Below are 18,651 nucleotides of genomic sequence, written 5' to 3'. Positions count from 1 at the left end.
ACAGAAAAGAGGGGAAGAAGTGATTTCTATTTTCTGAGGACATGTGACATGCCAGACACTGATTGACAGGTTTGATGTCCACAGGGCCCCTGAGAAGCAGCTCCGCTTATACCTGTTCGACAGAGGAAGAAATTGGTGCTCATAAACCTAAAGTAACCTGCCCAGGGCACACACAGTTAGTGGCCAGGCAGGCTTTCAAGACCATAGCTGCCTAACCCCTAAGACCATGTGCTTACACCACTTCTGGGTAGAGTGACAGTGGAGGGAGGGCATGGGTGGGCATGACAGCTTCTGCTCCCAGGTTGGTCCCCATAGGCTCTGAGAGGCAGCGACCCCAGCCAGTGGAGGCTATTTTGGAAGGATGACCAGTGAAGGGGAGGATACTGGGATGAGGTCCCAGGCTTCCCATGCCTGCAGCTCCAGGGCAAATCCCCCATTGTAACCAAGGCTCCTTCTGACAGGGTTGCCTGAAGGAAAGCAGAAGACCAGTGTCCAAGCTGGCAGGAGCTCAGAGTAACTTACCCTGGCTCTCTTGGGGAGGTGACAGTCTGGCAAGGAGGGCAGAATCCCACCGCCATCTTCCTTTCATGGGTGAAGCCTGCTCTAGCTCACTGAGGCGGTAACTAATACAATGACATGAAAAATAATGGATGGCTTAGCACCCAGCCTGTCACTGTATAAGTTATGTTTCATCATCTTTATCTTTTTTTTAAGATTTTATTGGGGAAGAGGAACAGGACTTTATTGGGGAACAGTGTGTACTTCCGGGACTTTTTTCTTTTTTTCCAGGTCAAGTTGTTGTCCTTTCAGTCTTAGTTGTGGAGGGTACAGCTCAGCTCCAGGTCTAGTTGCCGTTGCTAGTTGCAGGGGGCGCAGCCCACCATCCCTTGCGGGAGTCGAGGAATTGAACTGGCAACCTTGTGGTTGAGAGCCCACTGGCCCATGTGGGAATCGAACCGGCAGCCTTCGGAGTTAGGAGCACGGAGCTCTAACTGCCTGAGCCACTGGGCCGGCCATCATCTTTATCTTTTGAAACAAGTATTATTGTTCCCATTTTATAAAAGTGGGAACTGAGGTTCAGGAAGCTTAGGCAACTTGCTCAAGTTCATACTGCTCAGGAAAGGCAGAGTTGGCTTTCACAGTGAGATTTAGGAGACCCAGAAGCTTGCCCTGGTACTTTGGTCCTGGACCTGGACCCTGTCAGGGGGAATGGCTCTTGGAGACCAGCAGTGGAGTGAGCTGAGCTCCGCAGGGCACTGTGGCAACATACCCAAGGCCCACTGCCAGGGAGTGGTCCAACCAGGGCCAGCAGCCAGGTCTCTGGACTCCTAGTCCAGTGCTCCCCTTGAGAAGTTGAAGTTGCTGGGCAGATGTTGGGCTTCTGGACCAGGTGGGGCAACTCTAGTCCAAGCTGTGAATTGGATGACAGTGCTTTTGATGGTACACTCATGCCACTGCCCCTACATTCTCAGGTCCTCCTGTACCCTCATCACCCCACCCCCCCCCAGCATACTCTGCCTTCATGTTGCCTTCTGATGGTCAGAGACTCCAACAATGGTAACCAGTGCCCCAGTAACCCCTGCCACCAGCTATCTGGGAGAAGGGTCTGCTAAATGAACTGACAAAGAATCAACAGCTACAATATTAAGCAGCATCCCTTATTTAACCAACATCTCCAGGAGATCACGACACTTTATTCCCGATGAGTAAAGCTTTAATGGTAGAACTTCAGGCACTCTGGTGAGCTCCTATGGAGAAATACTGAGATGGAGACAGTGGAGAGGAGACTCAATGTAGTCTGGAAAATCAGTGTCATAAAACCTTTCAGCGTAATCTCCTTTCCTAACCCCAGGCTGGAGTCCCCTTAAAGTATCCGCCCCAGTGATCATCCGTTTTGATTACCACTAGTGTCAGGAAGCTCACTACCGCACGAGGCAGTCTATTCCATCTTGGGCAACTGCTCAATAGCGTCATTGTGTAACAGCTAGCATGATCCATCCTTTTTTTTTTCCCTCCAGGACTCCAGCTGGTCTATCTGAGGGCGTCTGGTCAGGGTTGAGTGTTCCAGCTGGAACAGGTGTGCATTTCTCCCTGTGACAACACGGAATCAGTCAGTCACCCTCACACCCGAGGTCAAACATTTGTCACCTCTCCATGACGGCGGCAGTCAGCCTGCCTTATTTTTCCACATCGGAAGAATCCTATTATAGCAGGTCCTTTCTTGGGTTACATGTCACAGAGTGCTCTGACATCAGGTTGTATTTAAAGGCTCGGCGCCGGGACTATCCCCAACCACACCCCACCAGCCTTGGCTGGCCTTATTTCCACCAGTTTCTTTTGGTAACATGTAAATCAAGCCCCCGAGTCTCAGTTGAATGTTATATGCCATGAGTGGTGGTGAGAGAAGTCTGTGACTTGGTCCCATCCGACGGTGGCACACAACACTGTCTGGGAGCTCCTATGTCTGCGAAAGAGATACAAAACCAACCACGAACACGGGAAGGTGCTATAACCCAACTCAATAACTGTCTTTCCATGCTTCCTGATGGGTGCCATGCTCTATACCGGAGTAAATAACATTACATAAAATAGAATTTGGTGCAGTAAGATTAGGTCTAGGCAATACGTTCTGGAATAGGTGATGTACATGATGGAAGATATCATTGGTATAATCAGAGAAGACTTTCTGGAGGAGGTGGCCTTCAGATAGATTTCAAAGAATAGTTAGAACTTGATATGTAGAATAAAGCAGTTCAGCTGCTGTCACTAAAGGTCAAAATAACAATGGCTCAAACACAATGGAAGTTTATTTCTCCCTCATGTAACAGAAATAACTTAAGCAGTCCTGGGCTAACATGGCAGTTTCATGGTTTTTGAGACCCAGGGTCCATCTGTCTTATTGCTCTGCCATTCTCAGTCAGCAATTTTTATCAAGTAGTCCAAGATAGCTGCTCCAGCGCCCGCCATTGTATCACGAGTTCAGCAGCAGAAAGAAGAAAAGTGGAAGCTGAGGAAATGTCCTTTCCATTAAGGACAGGCATGACCCAGCACTTGTCGCACACTCCACTTCCTCTCATGTCTTACTGGTAAACCTTGGTCTCATGGTCACACCCGCCTCCAGCAAACGAGCCTGGGAATAAAGTCTCTAGTTCTATTTCTTTCTTTTTTTTTTTTAAATTAAATTTATTGGGGTGACAATTGTTAGTAAAATTACATAGATTTCAGGTGTACAATTCTGTATTACATCATCTATAAATCCCATTGTGTGTTCACCACCCAGAGTCAGTTCTCTTTCCATCACCATATATTCGATCCCCCTTACCCTCATCTCCCACCCCCCACCCCCCGCCCCCCTTACCCTCTGGCAACCACTAAACTATTGTCTGTGTCTATGAGTTTCTGTTTCTCATTTGTTTGTCTTGTTCTTTTGTTGTTCTTGGTTTATATACCACATATCAGTGAAATCACATGGTTCTCTGCTTTTTCTGTCTGACTTGTTTCGCTCAGCATTACTCTCTCAAGATCCATCCATGATGTCACAAATGTTCCTATATCATCTTTTCTTACTGCCGAATAGTATTCCATTGTGTATATATACCACAACTTCTTTATCCATTCATCTATCGAAGGACATTTTGGTTGTTTCCATGTCTTGGCCACCGTAAACAAAGCTACTAGTTCTATTTCTAAAGGCCACAGAGAGAACAGATCCTTGAGGGGGACCAGCAGTCTTTGCTACGAGGAGGAGCCGATCCTGAGCAGTCGGGGATGTGCGTGACTGGGCCTGGATGCGAGGGGCTGAGGGCCTGAGTCTGTGAGGAGCTCACATAGGGCAACTGTGAGGGGAAAAGTCTAATGGAGAAGTTGGCACAGAATTCCACACTTGAGCTTTGTTTGATAAATAGACTCATCTCTGATATAGCAAAGGATTTGAAATTGTACCCCTATTTTCTTATTATCATATATATTTTGTATTAAATTTATTGGGGTAACATTGGTTAATAACATATAAATTTCAGGTGTACAACATTATAATTCAACGTCTGTATACTCTACTGCATGCTCCCCGCCTGAGGTCTAATGCCCTTCTGTTACCATTTATTTTACCCCCTTGACCCATTTTGCCCTTCCCAAACCTTCCTTGATTGGATAAGGAAGATGTGGTGTGTATAATGAAATACTACTCAGCCATAAAAAAGATGAAATAGTGCCATTTGGGACAACATGGGTTTTGAGAGTATCATTCTAAGTGAAATAATTTAGACAGAAATGACAAGAACCGAATGATTTCACTTCTATGTGGGACATAAAACAAAAAGTAAAACTGCACCCTATTGTAAATCAGTCTGGGAGAGAGAGGCTAGCAGGGGTTTGCAACTAAAAGAAACTTGGTAGGTCCTCTTGCAACTCAGAGAATCCTTTGGTCAAATGAAAAGTTACTTTACTATTGATCTGTCCATGTAAAGCCCACATCACGTACCCCATTTTTGGTACAAGTTTATACACCTGTGTAATGGCTTGGACTTGCCTGGAAGGGTCTGCTGCGGGCATCTGTGGAACGTCATCTCGTTTTATCCTCATATCAACATAAGGCAATCAGCATATGATCCCTGTTTGAAAGATGTGTAATAGAAGACAAGCCTTAGGAATTTGTCCAAGGTCACCCAAACCCTGGTGGGGTAAGTCTTTTGTTTTTGCACCATGCCACCTCCCAAGAAACAAGTGGGTGTCTGCAGCAGTGTTTCCCAAAACATGGAACACTGGAACACTAGACCCTCACGTTGATCTGTGAGAGAACATGATCTGTGGTTTAAGAAGTCTGGAAAATGATGCATCTCTCTCCAGAGGACAGCAGCATACTGACGGTCCTGACAAATCCTGTAGCACAGAACCCAGTGGGACTTGAAACCATTGTTGTTTCTCCAACTTATGTGATCAGAGAACAGTCTCGCGTGTCTGGCACAGCAGGCTGCCTCTCCTACTCCTCCCATCCCTCTCTGACAGGGTTCCTGTAACTGGAAAAGTAGGAGGCTGATTGCCAGGGGACCCCAGGTAAAGTGTTGGATTACCTGGTAAGTTGCTTAACATCTCTGTTGGGGTTTTGGAGAAACAATAAACAACACTCCTTCTCTTCCCCCACTTGAGTTCAGGACACATTGAGCGATCAGGTAGACATTAAAGTGTTAGCTTTATTCTGATAAGCGCTACACGTGCGGATGGGCTCAGGCCTATGGGCAGCTGCTCACATGCCTCCTGAATCCGCCAGACGTCCCCACCCAGGCACAGACCCAGGGGGCACCAGCAGGACTGAGCCCAGCCTCGCTGCAGGCTGGCACACGGATCCCCGAGAGGGGGAACCCAGAAGGGCAGAGCCATCGGGCTCAGTGCCTTCACCCAAACTCACCGTTCAGGTAAGTTGCTCTCTCCCAACAACCTATGCCTTGGTTTCCTGACTTGTCAAATGGGTTCAATGGAACCCACACCACCTGCCTCCAGGGCTGTTATGGGGATGACACACGTGGTGAGAGGGAAATGCCTCAAAAAATTGTAAACACTAAATTATTTTATTTGGGAGGCTGTTCTCATACTTTCTCATTGGGTTGATATTTATGTTAAATCATTCGATCATTCATTCATTCAAAGAGTGTGTATGTTAGGCACAAGCTAGGTGCTGGGAGAATAAAGCACCGATTTTCAGCTGTGGCCACTGAACCACCACTCTCTCCCAACATGCCGTGGCCCATCCCACCGCTGTGCCTGCCGGACACCTTGAATGTCCTCTCGCTCCTCTCCATCCATACCAGTTCCAGCTGTTCTTTGAGATAGCTCTAAATCCATTTTCTCTGATAAGCCACTGTTGATTTTGGCCACCCCTTTCTTGGAGCTCACCAAGCCCTGAGAATCTGCATTGCTCACCGTCACACTCCCCTTTGTCCTAGGGTTTGACGGAGCAGTGTGTCATCTCTTCATTAACTGTCCTATGACCCTGTCTCAGGCGTAGGACTAGACACGCAGGAGGGGTCAGGGATGGTTTGACAGCTGGCGGACCGCTGATGGATTTAGCCAGCCAGGGGAAGGTGACAGGGTGGCCGTGATCTCATTTTCCCCTTTCACTGACATGTTCCTAATTTGGCTTTATGAGATTTTTCTGGAGTGTCAGCTGTGCTGTTTTGAGCTGGGCTGGGAAGGGCAGAATGTCCAGAGGCGCAAGGGGAATGGCATGTAGGAAGGGCTTGGCATGGGACAAGGGTGTCTGCAGTCTTTCCCAGCCCCCAGCAGGGTCTCAGAATGTTCTGGCCCACTTTAGAGTCTTAAAAGGACATGTCAGGAAAAAAATACTCAAGGAGATTTGGGGCCTGTGGATCACAGGCAGAACATAACAGGAGGCCAAGAATAAGGTTCTTCTAGAAAAATCACATACAGCCTGAGGTGGAGGGGCTGGAATCCAGACGTGTGGGGCTGTGCGCTCTCGGGATGCCATCTGGTGATTAGTGCTGACAGGACAGGTGAGTTGGATGTGGGACTCCCCAGAAAGGACTCAGCTGCACTGGACTTCCATCTTTGTATGGTCTGTGATGGAATGCTACTCTGTGCCTCAGTTTCCTCATCAATAAAAAGGGGTGGAGTTGGATTCCACTGCAGGTCACAAGTTAGTTTCCATGTTTTATTTTTAAACTTAAATTGTACCTATATTTAAAAGTTGGACTATTTTACATTGAATGTTGTATTTTGTAGATGTTCCTTTAAAAAGTCAGACTGTCCTGGGCCTGCAGGACAACAGCCTGTGTGACAGTCACGTCCCTCCATGTCCCTGCTCTCCTCTTCCTGACATGACCTCGTGGCCCCAATGGTATTCAGGTTAGTCTCCAACCCTCACCATGGTCACATGCTTCCCTCGGTTCCTTCCATTGATGGCACTGTGGGATTCGGAGTGGACCTGGAATGGGAGCTCATGCAGAGCTGTGTCTCAGAGGCCTGGGCCCGGGGTTCCAGCCTAGGACCTGCCCTGACTTGCTGATGGACCCTGGTGAGCTGGCTTATTTTTCTCATCTATTACAAAGGGACTTGGTAGGAATCCATCAATAGCATCTTTTCAAATTCTCACATTCTATGACTTTATGAAAATGCCATTGACCAGAATAAACTGGAATTATGACTTAAATGCTGTGGAATTTGGCTGCCCCAGCCCTTTGCCAAACTGAAGGGAGATGAGAGGAGGGGAGGGAGGGAAAAAAGGCATGGAGGGAGTGGCTGGGGGAAACCTCACTAGTGATATCTGAGCAAATCTTGGCCTCAGGCCGACCTTCTCTGGTCTGGTGGAGTTGGAAGGATCAGCCCTGTCTCCTGGAATTCCTTCCAGGTCAATATCTTGGAATTTCCCCCACCCCACCCTTTCCAGAAGCCTGAGACTGGGTGAAACTGAGGGTGTACAAACCAAGCATTCACAAGGGTGGACGCATAGCCAAATTCTCTATCTAGGCCAGCCAGCGGAGACTCTAGATAAGGCCCTGGGGTCAGGGGAGAGCGCTAGGTCATGGTGCTAGGAGGAGGAATCCCCTCTGGGGTTGCGAGACTGCTGTGTTCACTCCAGCTCTTTCCTAACTGGCTATTACTTTATTTATCTGGGCCTCGGTTTCTTCATTTGTCAACTGGGATTGAAACAAACAAAAATAAACCTCGTCTATCTGTCTCCTAGGAGGACAATGTTAGTGAACAGAAGCCAAACTGAAGAGATAAATGGCTTCCGGGTTTCTTGAGAGAGTCTGTAGTTTTCGCCCAGGCTTTCTCTGGCCACTCTCACTGGCCCAGCGTCCAGCTCACCTGCTGAACGTGAGAGCTCGGACTCCGGAGCCAGATTCATCAGAATTTGAATCCTGATCCCGCTGCTGAGAAGCTGGAGGCCTTAGCCAGCCATGGCATCTCTTTCAGCTTTCATTGACTCTGTAGAATGTGGTAGTTACTCAGAACTCAAGAACACATTGGAAGATTAAAATGAAAAGCATTAACATATGTAAAATGGCTAATGCAGACCTTGGCACATAGTAGGTGCCTAACAGAAGTAGCTGCTGTTATTTGTTACAGCTTCTTGCTGTGCCTCACTTCCTCCAGCCAGGCAGCTCTGGGTAGGCCCTCACCTGAGACCAGCTCCCGGCCCAGCAAGGAGGATGTGAGATGCTTCTTGGCTGAGACGGGCATGACATCAGCAGTGTGTTCCTCCTGGCCCTGTTCTTTGTGCCGTGGCTGTGGGGACAGAGCCCCAGAGAGCAGTTTCCAGGCTCTCGGCCTCATGTGGAGGGGTGCTGGCTCGGGTAGTAGATGGCTGTCAGCTGTGGCTAGTTGGCCGTCAGCTGTAACCATTGAGCCATTGGCCACTAATATAACTGCCACGGCTACGTTGGGGAGTCGAGTGGAGTCGAGTCGAGGGGAGTCGAGGAGAGTCGGTTGGTTGGCAGGAAAGTGGACAGCAGGTCGCACGTTGTGTGAATCCAGCCTCCAGTGAGATTATAGTGGTATGACTCCCCTACCTCTGGCTCCGTGGGTGTTCCTTTTTGGCCTCACCATATCCTGCGTTCTTATGTGGGGAGCGGGAGCTGAGACCCCGCAGGCCGCCCCGCACGACGGTGGCCCTGACTGCTCACTTGGTGTTGGGGTGTCTGTCTTGCCTTGACACTGAGACAGGTTAGTTAGCATGTTGTTAGGTAGACAGGAAGGTCCCCGGTGGAATAAACAAAGGCAGCCATATACTGAAACTCCAGGTTCTGAAATGGCTCATTCACTTCAGGACAAAATGTAATGGTGCCTTGAGGTTTATAAGTTACCTTGTAAATCCCTTTAGGCTGGACAAACGAGCAGATCTGATAAATAAAAGTGGGTTATTTCGTTAATTGCTTCAGGATGGACAAACAGAACAAATCTGATAGACGCCAGCTCCCTTCTCCAAGCTGGCAAGAAAAGATATAAGAATAAGAGCCTTTTGCCTTAGTCAGTGGGCACCCCAGTCAGGACCCCCGCTCGCTTGAAAGCTGCAAGTCTTTGCTTTTAATAAACTATCCTCTTTTGCAACTCCTCGCCTCCCTGGTCTATGCTTCCATTCTTCGGTTTCGTGAGACCACGATCCTGGCACTCACAGAAATTTCCTACATCAACACGAGCACCAGGCCTCCCCCATCCCTGACATTGACTCCTGGACCTGGTGTCAACCGGTCCCTTTTCTGCCTGCCTGATCCAAGGGGACAGGGACATAGGATCCAAGGGCCTCAGTGCTCCAGACTTGAAGGAGTCAGAGGAGGCTTAAGGAGCTGAGGCCTGTCCAGGGCTCTCCGAAGTAGCTCCTGTCCCCTACCTCCTACCTTCATGGAAACAAACTCACAGGGGCCTGGGGCAATTGATGTCTAATCACCTGGAATTCCTTCCACAGGCAGCTCCAACAGGACCACTTTGAATTTCTGTGAGCTTCTCCCATAGCGTCATGATGAAGGGCACAGATAAGCTCTGGAGCCAGATTGCCTAGATTCAGACTCCAAAACCACAGTTATGTAGCTACGCAACCTTAGGTAAGTTACGTAAGCTCTGTGCATTGCAGTTCTACAGGTATAAAAATACTACCTCACAGAATCTTTATGCAAATTTCTTGGCCACTTCTGTTTCTTCTGTGAATTGCTTGTTCATCTAGACTGACCTTGCTGTGTTTGCTTTTGCTTTTTGTTGCCTGGAAGGACTACTTTGCAGCTGAACTGATGGTTAAGAGCTGAGCCAGGATGTGGGTGTCTTGGTTTTCAGAGGTTTACAAGGTGGAAGGAAATGAGCCCGTTGACCTGAAAAATCTGGGAGTGCACCAGCCTCCACTCCCTGCAGGAAGAAGGATGGGACATCTTTGCTTGTGCAGGGAGAATGGACAACCACTTCTCTTGATAGAGAGGGCTAGACCAAACGATTCTGGCGGTTTCTCTGATTCCCAGATTCCATGAAAGATAAAGAGTTTGGAGGCCAAACTTAGGTATGGCCTGGCTTCCAGATCTGAGTTCTGACCTGCTCTGGAATTAAGGTGGGGTGATTGTGAGAGTTAGGGTGGGGAGGCTAGACAGACAGAGAAAGGCAAACTCATGCTCCTTGGAGCGTGCGAGGACCCCCCCATAGGGGCCTGGCTCCCCATCTTAGCACCAGGCATAACTGTGGCCCCTTGGCACTGTTTACTTTTTTCCCACCTTTCCCTAACCCCAGAAATATGAGCCACCAGAGCTAGAAAGTTCCTAAAAGATGGTCCAGTGTAAGAGTAACAGCCAAGCAAAAAAGGAAAAGTAAAAACAAAGATGAGCACACGTGCATATGAGCACGTTTATGCACTTATAAAAACTTAAATGTATTTGTGATATATATCTAAAAAGAAAATGTATAAAACATTTATTTATAAAAGATTTCCTTTCCCAGAATTGTTCTACTGAAGCTGTTGCTAAAGAATGGTGGGGAGAAGGGGGAAGGAGAAGAGAATCTACTTACCCCCCCCCCATTTTGCAGAAGGGGAAACTGAGGCCCAAGGTAGGCACATGATGGCCACAGACAGCAGGTGGCATTTGCTCAGCCTCCAGGTCCGGGCTCCTTTCCTATGAGTCTGGCTCTAGGAATTGTCCGCTGAAGGCCTGCATCTTGCCTAGAAGAAATATTCCTTGGAATTGAAAAAATAAATCAGAACAGGCTGTGCTAGCAGATGTACAACCAAAGGAGAAGTAATTCCCTTTTTACTCTGACCTCCTTTGATAGGCCAGCATTTCCAACTTGCTAAAAAATTGTCCTTTTCTCCTCACTTTATATATATATATAAGCCAGGATATTTAAATATAAATATAAATATATGTCAGAATATATGTATATATAACTTTAGGATTTTCTTTTCAAGCCTCATACACAATCACTTCAAAGCTGGTGACATATCACACAGACTATAGTCAGAGGCACAGGGGCTTAGAGGTGATCCCAGAGCCAGTGTCAGAGTCAGGACTTCTGGAAATTTTCCTTCTCACTGAGAAGCTGCAAAGACATTTTGTCTTTTTTCCTTTTAAGTAGAATGCTGGCTTTCTGACATTACTAACCCCCGCCCTCCCATTCTAGAATATTCTCCCTTAGCGTCTCTCTTTTCACTCTCCATGTCCTTCGAATCGTCCTAACTTCCAACCCTGGATCACCTTCTCCTTTTCAGAGCACCTTCCCACTGAATGTCTCAGGAGGCTGCACCGTGCTCTGTGAGGGAGAGGAGCCAGGCCTCAGGGTTCCTCTTCCACAGGGACCATGCCCTGAGGTATTCAAGGACAGCCACTGAGCACATCAAGATCAGAACTTCAAGTCGCCTGACTCCAAAATCAGTGCTCTCTCCGGCTCTCCAGCAGGTGAGTGGTGGGCGTGGGGGGCCTTTCCAGGAGGTGGTGTTCTTGGGGAGACCATGCTGGGGTCCCTCCAAGGCTGGGCTGAATGCAGAGCTGCTGCCTACCAGCCAGATGGCCCCTCTGGTCTCATCCACTTTCCACTCCTCCCAAATTCTGATTCATATGCTCGCTGAATCCAGCCTCATCAGAACGGTTGGGGTTTCTGGGCTGATGAGTCTTTATTTCCCAGAATGGCTCCTGAATGCATTACTCCCTGAGCAAAATCATCTCTCCATTGGTTGGTGGTACTACCCCCCTCGGCAAATTTACCAAGATGGCTGTCTGCACTGCCTGCTGATCTCCCTTTCAGCCCTACAAGCCCGCCCAGGGTCCTCACAGTGCTCCAGTTTCCCAGACCCCCCAACTCCTGGGACCTTGTATCAGGTGTTAGCCTCCCCCCCAGTGCAGCTACCCCCAGGCCTCACCTCATCTCCATGACGTTGCCGATGACGACAGAATTCACAACCGCACTGAAAACTGGGCCTGCAGGCAGGTGAAGCGAGACTGAGGAAAACTCAGGCACAATTCAGCTCAGGGAGTTCCCAGCTCTCCTCATAAACCGGGCACCACTGTGCCAACAGTCGGGTCTCCTCCTTTCTCAGCGTTGTGCCTCTGTTTCTTCCCGGTTAGCCTTGCCGAAGACGGTTCAGTTTCGTTGATCTGCTCAAGAAACCAGTTCTAGCATTTGTATCTCATTTGCTTCTCATAAGTGTCACCTCTTTATCCTTTTTTTTTTCTCCCATCCCAGGAGAGCTGGCCAAGTTCTTTCTTTACTTGGCTGATTTGTTTTTCTGGGTTATCGAGTCTATGTTTTAATTACCTTCCTCCAAAGTGGTTTTTTTCTTCAGCTACTATGTTTTCAGTTACTTTGCAATTCTTCCGCGTCTTGCCCATCTCCCTTTCCCTATCACCTCGTTATTTCACCTTGAAATGAAACACAGTTGTCCCCCCTCATCTGTGGGGGAGACATTCCAAGACCGTCAGTGGATGCCTGAAACTGGATAGTACCAAACCTTGTATATACTATATGTTTTCCCCTAAGTATACATAACTATGGTAAAGTTTAATTGACAAATTACCACAGTAAGAGATTAACAATAACTAATAATAAAAAAGAACAATTATAATATACTCTAATAAAAGTTTTGTGAATGTGGTCTTTCTCCCTCAAAACAGCTTATTCACCTCGTGATGGTGTGAGACGATACAGTACCTGCACGATGAGATGAACCAAGGTGAATGATGTGGGCATTATGATGGAGCATTAGGCTCCTACTGACTTTCCAACTCAGTGACTGATGGTGAGTAGCATGTACAGCATGGAGACCCTGCACCAAGGTCTGACTCACATCCCAGGTGGGATGGAGAGGGACGGTGAGAGATGTCATCATGCTACTTAGAACAGTGTCCAATGTAAAACTTATGAATTGTTTATTTCTGGAATTTCCCATTTAATATGTTGGACCGTGGTTGACCAGGGTACCTGAAACTGTGGGAAGCAAAACCACAGCATAGAGGGGCTACCGCATACATTTTCTCCCTAAGACTTTCGTCTCCTCTTTTAAGCGGGCTCTGCCTTCTTTTCTGTTGAACTCACTGGAAAGGTAGACAAATGTGCTTCTTGTATCTACAGCTGGGACAGGTTAGTCCCTAATTCCTGGTGTATCTGTGCTGTGCTGGATTTGATCTCTAACCCCTGCCTGGGTCTCTGGCACTTAAAGCGGCTGTTGGGGGCAAAGAGGTTTCCCCAGCACACTCTGGCTATTACAGCTTCTCCCCTCTGGCCCCAGCCCCAGCTGCCTAGAGAGAAGGGCACGTCCCCACCTGCCCCCAACTTGCTGTTTTCTGTAATTTGCTGTTTCTTGCCTGGTTGCAGACAGATGGTGACAAAGAAAGAGGGGTTGCTGCAATGAGGGGAGGTACCAAGACTCTGCCTCAAAGAACAGCTCTTAAGAGTTGGAAAGGGGTGGCTGGCCCCATTTCGGGTGGGTGCAGCCTTGGGTCACTGAGACAGGACAGATGAGAGAAAAGGTGTGAAATGTCTTCCCACCTTTCCCAGTGGGCCTCTGCTTGATGAAGGGCATCTTGGGTAGGTTACGTGATATTGCTGGGAAGTCTCCCTTTTTCTATATTCCTAGACAAATTTAGTGAGAAGTTTTAAAGGCTAATCAGTGAGCCAGTCACTAATTTGAACTAGACGGCTCGTCCAATATTCAGTGCACACTTATTAATCTCTCTCTTGCATTGATTTCGTCGTCTTCCAAAAATAGCTCCTGATTTTTCACTTGGTACCATTCTTCTCAGTCCAGGTGGCCTAGGTGGGGCTCTGGAGGTAAAGCACATGACCCTCACTTTAGCCTATCAGCACATCACATGCCCTGGCCACAGTGATTGGTTCAGGGGTGGACATGTGACTGGAGGCTGATACAGTCAGAAAGAGGTTCAGGACTTTTGGGGAGACTCCTCAAAAGGATGCTCAGGTTTCCACTATAGACTGAGCCTGAAGGAACCTGAGAAGGAACCTGAGAATGAAGCTGAGAATGAAGCTGAGAAAGAGGACTGGAGAGAGGCTGTGTCCTCAGGATAGCAAGGAGCTCCTGATCCAATCTTGCCTGAAGCTGGTCTTACTCTTGGATCTTTTAGCAATGAGAACCAATAAATTCTCTTTTATGTTTAAGCCCTGTATGAGTCAGATTATCAGTCACTTAAAGTAGAAAGAGTCCTCATTTATACAAGTGAGATCACAGGATTAGGGGAAAAAACAATATAAGGAGGATATATGTCCAAATGTTTACAGTATTATCTTTGAATAGCAAGACTGGGTTATTTTTATTTCTCTCTTAATATATTATATTTCATGTTCCTATATTTTTGTAACAAGTCTGTTCTGTTAAAAAAAGAGCAAGCAAACAAGGAAAGCCCCCAGTAAATACGATGTTAAAAATTTGCCTCTTCAGTTTGGACAGGCAGAAAGGCTAAAGGGGCCACAGCTCATGTCCCTACCTCACCCGTGGAATCACAGCCAGGCCTTCCGGGAGGGATGGGATGGTGGAGGCAGGCCTCCCACCCAGCGCTGTGATAGACACCTGAGGGGCTCCCCTTAAAGCTGAATGAGGAAATCCTTTATGCAGCGAGAACTGAACTTATGGCAGCTGTTCTCTCCAGAGAGGGTACAAGTTGAAAATAGAAATGGTTTCAAGAGGTTTTGAAACATTCCTGGATGGCAGTTCTGTTGTAGAATTAGAGAGTGGGTGCGGTATGTGGGGGGTTGTCTCTGGCCTTGGGCTGGGTGTCAGGGAGACCCTCCACATTCTCCCTAGGGGCCAGGCCAGAGCCCCCTGAGCTGGGCAGGGCACCAGTGTGTGTGTTTGTTGTCACACTGGACCTACTGTGTTTCCCCGAAAATAGGACCTAGCTGGACCATCAGCTCTAATTTATCTTTTGGAGCAAAACTTAATATAAGACTGGGTATTATATTATATTATATTATGTAAGACCGGGTCTTATATTAAAATAAGACCCGGTCTTATATTAGTTTTTGCTCTGACTAGGTCTTATTTTCAGGGGAACACGGTATATGTTCTACCCTGTCAGGGATTCAGTGAGGCAGGTGACAGCCCACTGCCCAGTCTCCAGCTGAGTGCCCATGGCTGGGGAGAGCACACGTGCTTTAGCATTTGCTGTATCTTGAGTGTTAGGGAGGCCGAGTGAGTGCCTTGAAGTGTGGAAACCCCAAACCTGGAGTTATTGCCGACTGTTGCCACAGGCATCGAACTCCAGCTGTAGGCACTTAAAGCCGCAAGCCACTTAAATCTGTGAATCCAGGAAGTTAAGTGGTCGCAAAAAAAAAAAAAAAAAAAAAAAAGTTAAAATGGAGTCAGCCTGGGCCAGGGAATTCCTGGGGCGGGGGGCGTGCGGAGAGATTTGGAAGTCATGCAACAAATGCAACAGGATGGCTTTCCTCCTGTGACATTTGGTACCTGTTTTTCTATAGCATTGTTTCTCAAAGTGTGTTCTATTGTATTCTGTTCTTGAAATGGGCAGCGAGGAACCGTGTCTGCAGCAAAATCCATTTGGGAAATAATTTACTTATACACTAGTCATATGTACATTAGCAGATTGAAGGCTCTGAGAAGTCCTGTGGTAACGGAATCTGGTTGACAATGATCACAGAACTCATTTTGGGTGGGTCACCCACATGCCGGATGGAATGAGGTGTGAGGCCAATTGTGCAGAGATGACGACTCCCTGATATGTGAACAGGGGCCGACCAGAGAATGGTGGAGTTTGGGGCATGGATGGATGAAACAGCCAAGGCTGGAAAATTCAGCCCCAGAGCATTTAAAGCATGAAGTAGATTGTAAGATCTCAGAGTTTATCAGCTTTAAACACCTCATTTTATAGACAGGGCCACTGAGGGCCACAGAGGGGAACTGAGTTGCTCGCTATCAGCAGAGTTCTCGGCTGTATACCATAGACGCCAGTGCTGGGTAAGCAAGGAGGAAAGAGATTTGATGTGGGGACATCACAGAGCCTGCCAAACCCTGGAAGCCTAGAGAAGCAGGTTCAGAAACAGGTAGGAGCCCAGAGAAGGTGGGCTGCTGAGGACATAGCCAAACCATGCCACACAGTCGGATGAGGTGCTGCAGCTGGGGTAGGATGCCTGGGAAACTGGCCCATGGCTCTGTGTCATCCCCCGTGGGAAGGGCTGATTGGCTGAGCACAGGCCAGGTCCCCCTCCCAACCTGTCAGGGAGGACAGGTGTCTGGCTGTGTTGGCTCCTGCAGCTGAAACCTGGACCCTTCCTCTCACTGAAGCTCCTATAAGAAGGGAACTCATTCATTTGGTTGGGGGCAGAGTGGGGTTACAACCCCATACCCTACCTTCTAGTTTACCTGATTCAGCCTTGTGTACTCTTTTTCTTAGAAATGTTGAAAATCCTGATTTAATTAGCAACATGGACCTTGATGAATTTCTACTTACCATGGTAGGATATAATTTTGAAATAATTTGAAACATTCACCTATGCTATTCTCCTTGGTGTTTCCTACTCGTTCCTCAGTCTTTACTCACTGACCCCATGTACTGTCATCAGAAATATACAGATAGAAACAAGCAAGCTTGTAGCTTTTGAATTTCATGGCAGAGAGAATAGTGTGGGAGTCGCAAAATCTTGCCTTTGGAGCATCCAGATCCTGAGCACGCCGGACTGAGGACCGGTGTGTGGGTAGTTAGGCCACTTTTTTCCACTTTCCCAGATTAGATTAATACTTCCCTGGATGAAAAAGGAGGCCTCGGAAAGAAAGAAAACGATTGAGATGCTGACATGCGTCTCTGGGAGTGGTCCTGCTGGGGTCCTGTGGGGACCTGTGGGATCCTCCATGATCGCACACCCTGAAGTTGAGGGCACACAAGAATACCCAGTAGTTTGGGGGATCCGAGAGCAGAGGTGACAGGTACGTCACTCCCTGAGAGCAGCTGGGAGGCTGGAAGCTCCATAGAGAAGCAAGCCCCAGTGTTCAGTGAGGGACCAGCAGACAAGAAGGGGCTGCCTGAGGGCTCAGGCTGCATCGAGAACCCCGTATGACACTGGGACAGCAGGACGTTTTTGCCGATGGCCTTGAGAGCCAGGAAACATGGTGGACCTCAGGCCTGGGGTGGTGGAGATGTAAGAGCAGATGCAAAATGGGACGCACAGCCCAAGAACAGCAGGAATAGGGCTCCTCACCAGCCCACCAGGGTGACCACCCAGGATCCATGGGCAGTGTCTCACTCAGCAATCACCTGTCTGCACAGGTGACCACAGAGAGATAGGTGTACTCCCTTCCCTGGGTGCTCTGACCTGATGTTCTCCACCCCAAATGGGTGCAGCCTCCAGACGGAGACAAGGAGAAAACCCTGAATCGATTAAAATGACGGTTCTGCCAAAAGCAGAATGTGGAGTCAAGAGAGAAATAGCTTTTTCTTTTTCTTTTCCCATCTGAATGTGTGGCCTATGAAATTCATTCTGATATACAACCATGTGCCAGTTAACGACAGGGATATGTTCTGAGGAACTCATTGTGAGGCCCTTTCATCATCATTGCATGAACATCACAGAGTGTAGTTACACATCTACGCTGTTTCCCCGAAAACAAGACCTCGCTGGAAAATCAGCTCTAATGCGTCTTTTGGAGCAAAACTTAATATAAGACCCGGTATTCCATTATATTATATTATATTATATTATATTATATTATATTATATTATATTATATTATATTATATTATATTATATTATCAAAGACCCAGTCTTATATTATAGTAAAATAAGACTGGGTCTTATATTAATTTGTGTGCCAAAAGATGCATTAGAGCTGACTGTCCAGCTAGGTCTTATTTTCGGGGAAACATGGTAGATTGTGTAACCTACGACTGTAATGGCGTGTGCCAGATTTTTATATGACTGGCAGCGCAGTAGGTTAGTCTACCCCAGCATCACCACAAACACGGGAGTAATGCATTGTGTTGCATTTAGATGGCTATGACTTCACTAGGTGATAGGAATTTGTCAGCTGCCTTATGATTTTATGGGACCACCGTCGCATATGCAGTCTGTTATTGACCAAAACGTCATTATGTGGTGAATGACTGTTATACAGTTAAAACTAACCCACAATATCTTTTTAAAAAAGGTTTCAAGCATCTATCTCCTTGAATTATTGTCAAACACTATCTGACTTTGGTTTCCCTTACCCACACCCTGGGTCAAAGTTCAATGATGGACGCTCAAGGGCAGTTATTTCCTGTGAAATAGGGCTGGCACTGGTGGTCGCTGTCTGGGCTCTGCTGGTGGGTTCCGCCCCCAGCGCACCAGGCCGAGGGCCCAGGAGCCGGCCTGGTCCCTTGTAGAGCCCTGGCTTCCTGGGCTGTACACTTGGTGACTCACTCTTATTCCTGGTTGGGTCGTTGGTAAACATGAGTGAAATGATGATGAGAGTCCTTCGAAACCTCCAAGTCTCTGTGGCTGTGTGACTTTGCTCAAGCCTCCTCTGGGGACTGTCTCCTTATCTTTGCTTTGCTGCTCACGGTAGTCCAGCTCTCATGCATCCAATGTCTGCCACATGCAGGTACCTTCCCCACGGCCTCATGTTTCATCTCCACAACAGCCCTGCCAGAAAGGACTGTTAGCCCCGGTTTATAGATGTCGGAAACAAGGTCCCAGAGAAGGGACTTTCCAAAGACTAGTTTCTTAA

At 47.7% G+C, this 18,651-nt stretch overlaps 1 long non-coding RNA gene across 1 annotated transcript; it reads left to right on the top strand.

Moving 5' to 3' along the window:
• The first annotated feature begins 3,876 nt into the window (after positions 1-3,876).
• Positions 3,877-13,955, top strand: LOC148758543 (uncharacterized). Its single transcript, XR_016020762.1, has 4 exons — positions 3,877-6,858; positions 9,419-9,554; positions 11,195-11,381; positions 12,594-13,955. It is a non-coding gene; the product is annotated as an uncharacterized LOC148758543 (long non-coding RNA).
• Positions 13,956-18,651: the final 4,696 nt, after the last annotated feature.

The sequence above is a fragment of the Rhinolophus sinicus genome, chromosome 3 (assembly GCF_057876585.1).
Source record: "Rhinolophus sinicus isolate RSI-liver-muscle chromosome 3, RSI-T2T, whole genome shotgun sequence".
In the NCBI taxonomy this organism is placed as follows: domain Eukaryota; kingdom Metazoa; phylum Chordata; class Mammalia; order Chiroptera; family Rhinolophidae; genus Rhinolophus; species Rhinolophus sinicus.
This window is presented reverse-complemented; position numbering and strand designations above follow the sequence as displayed.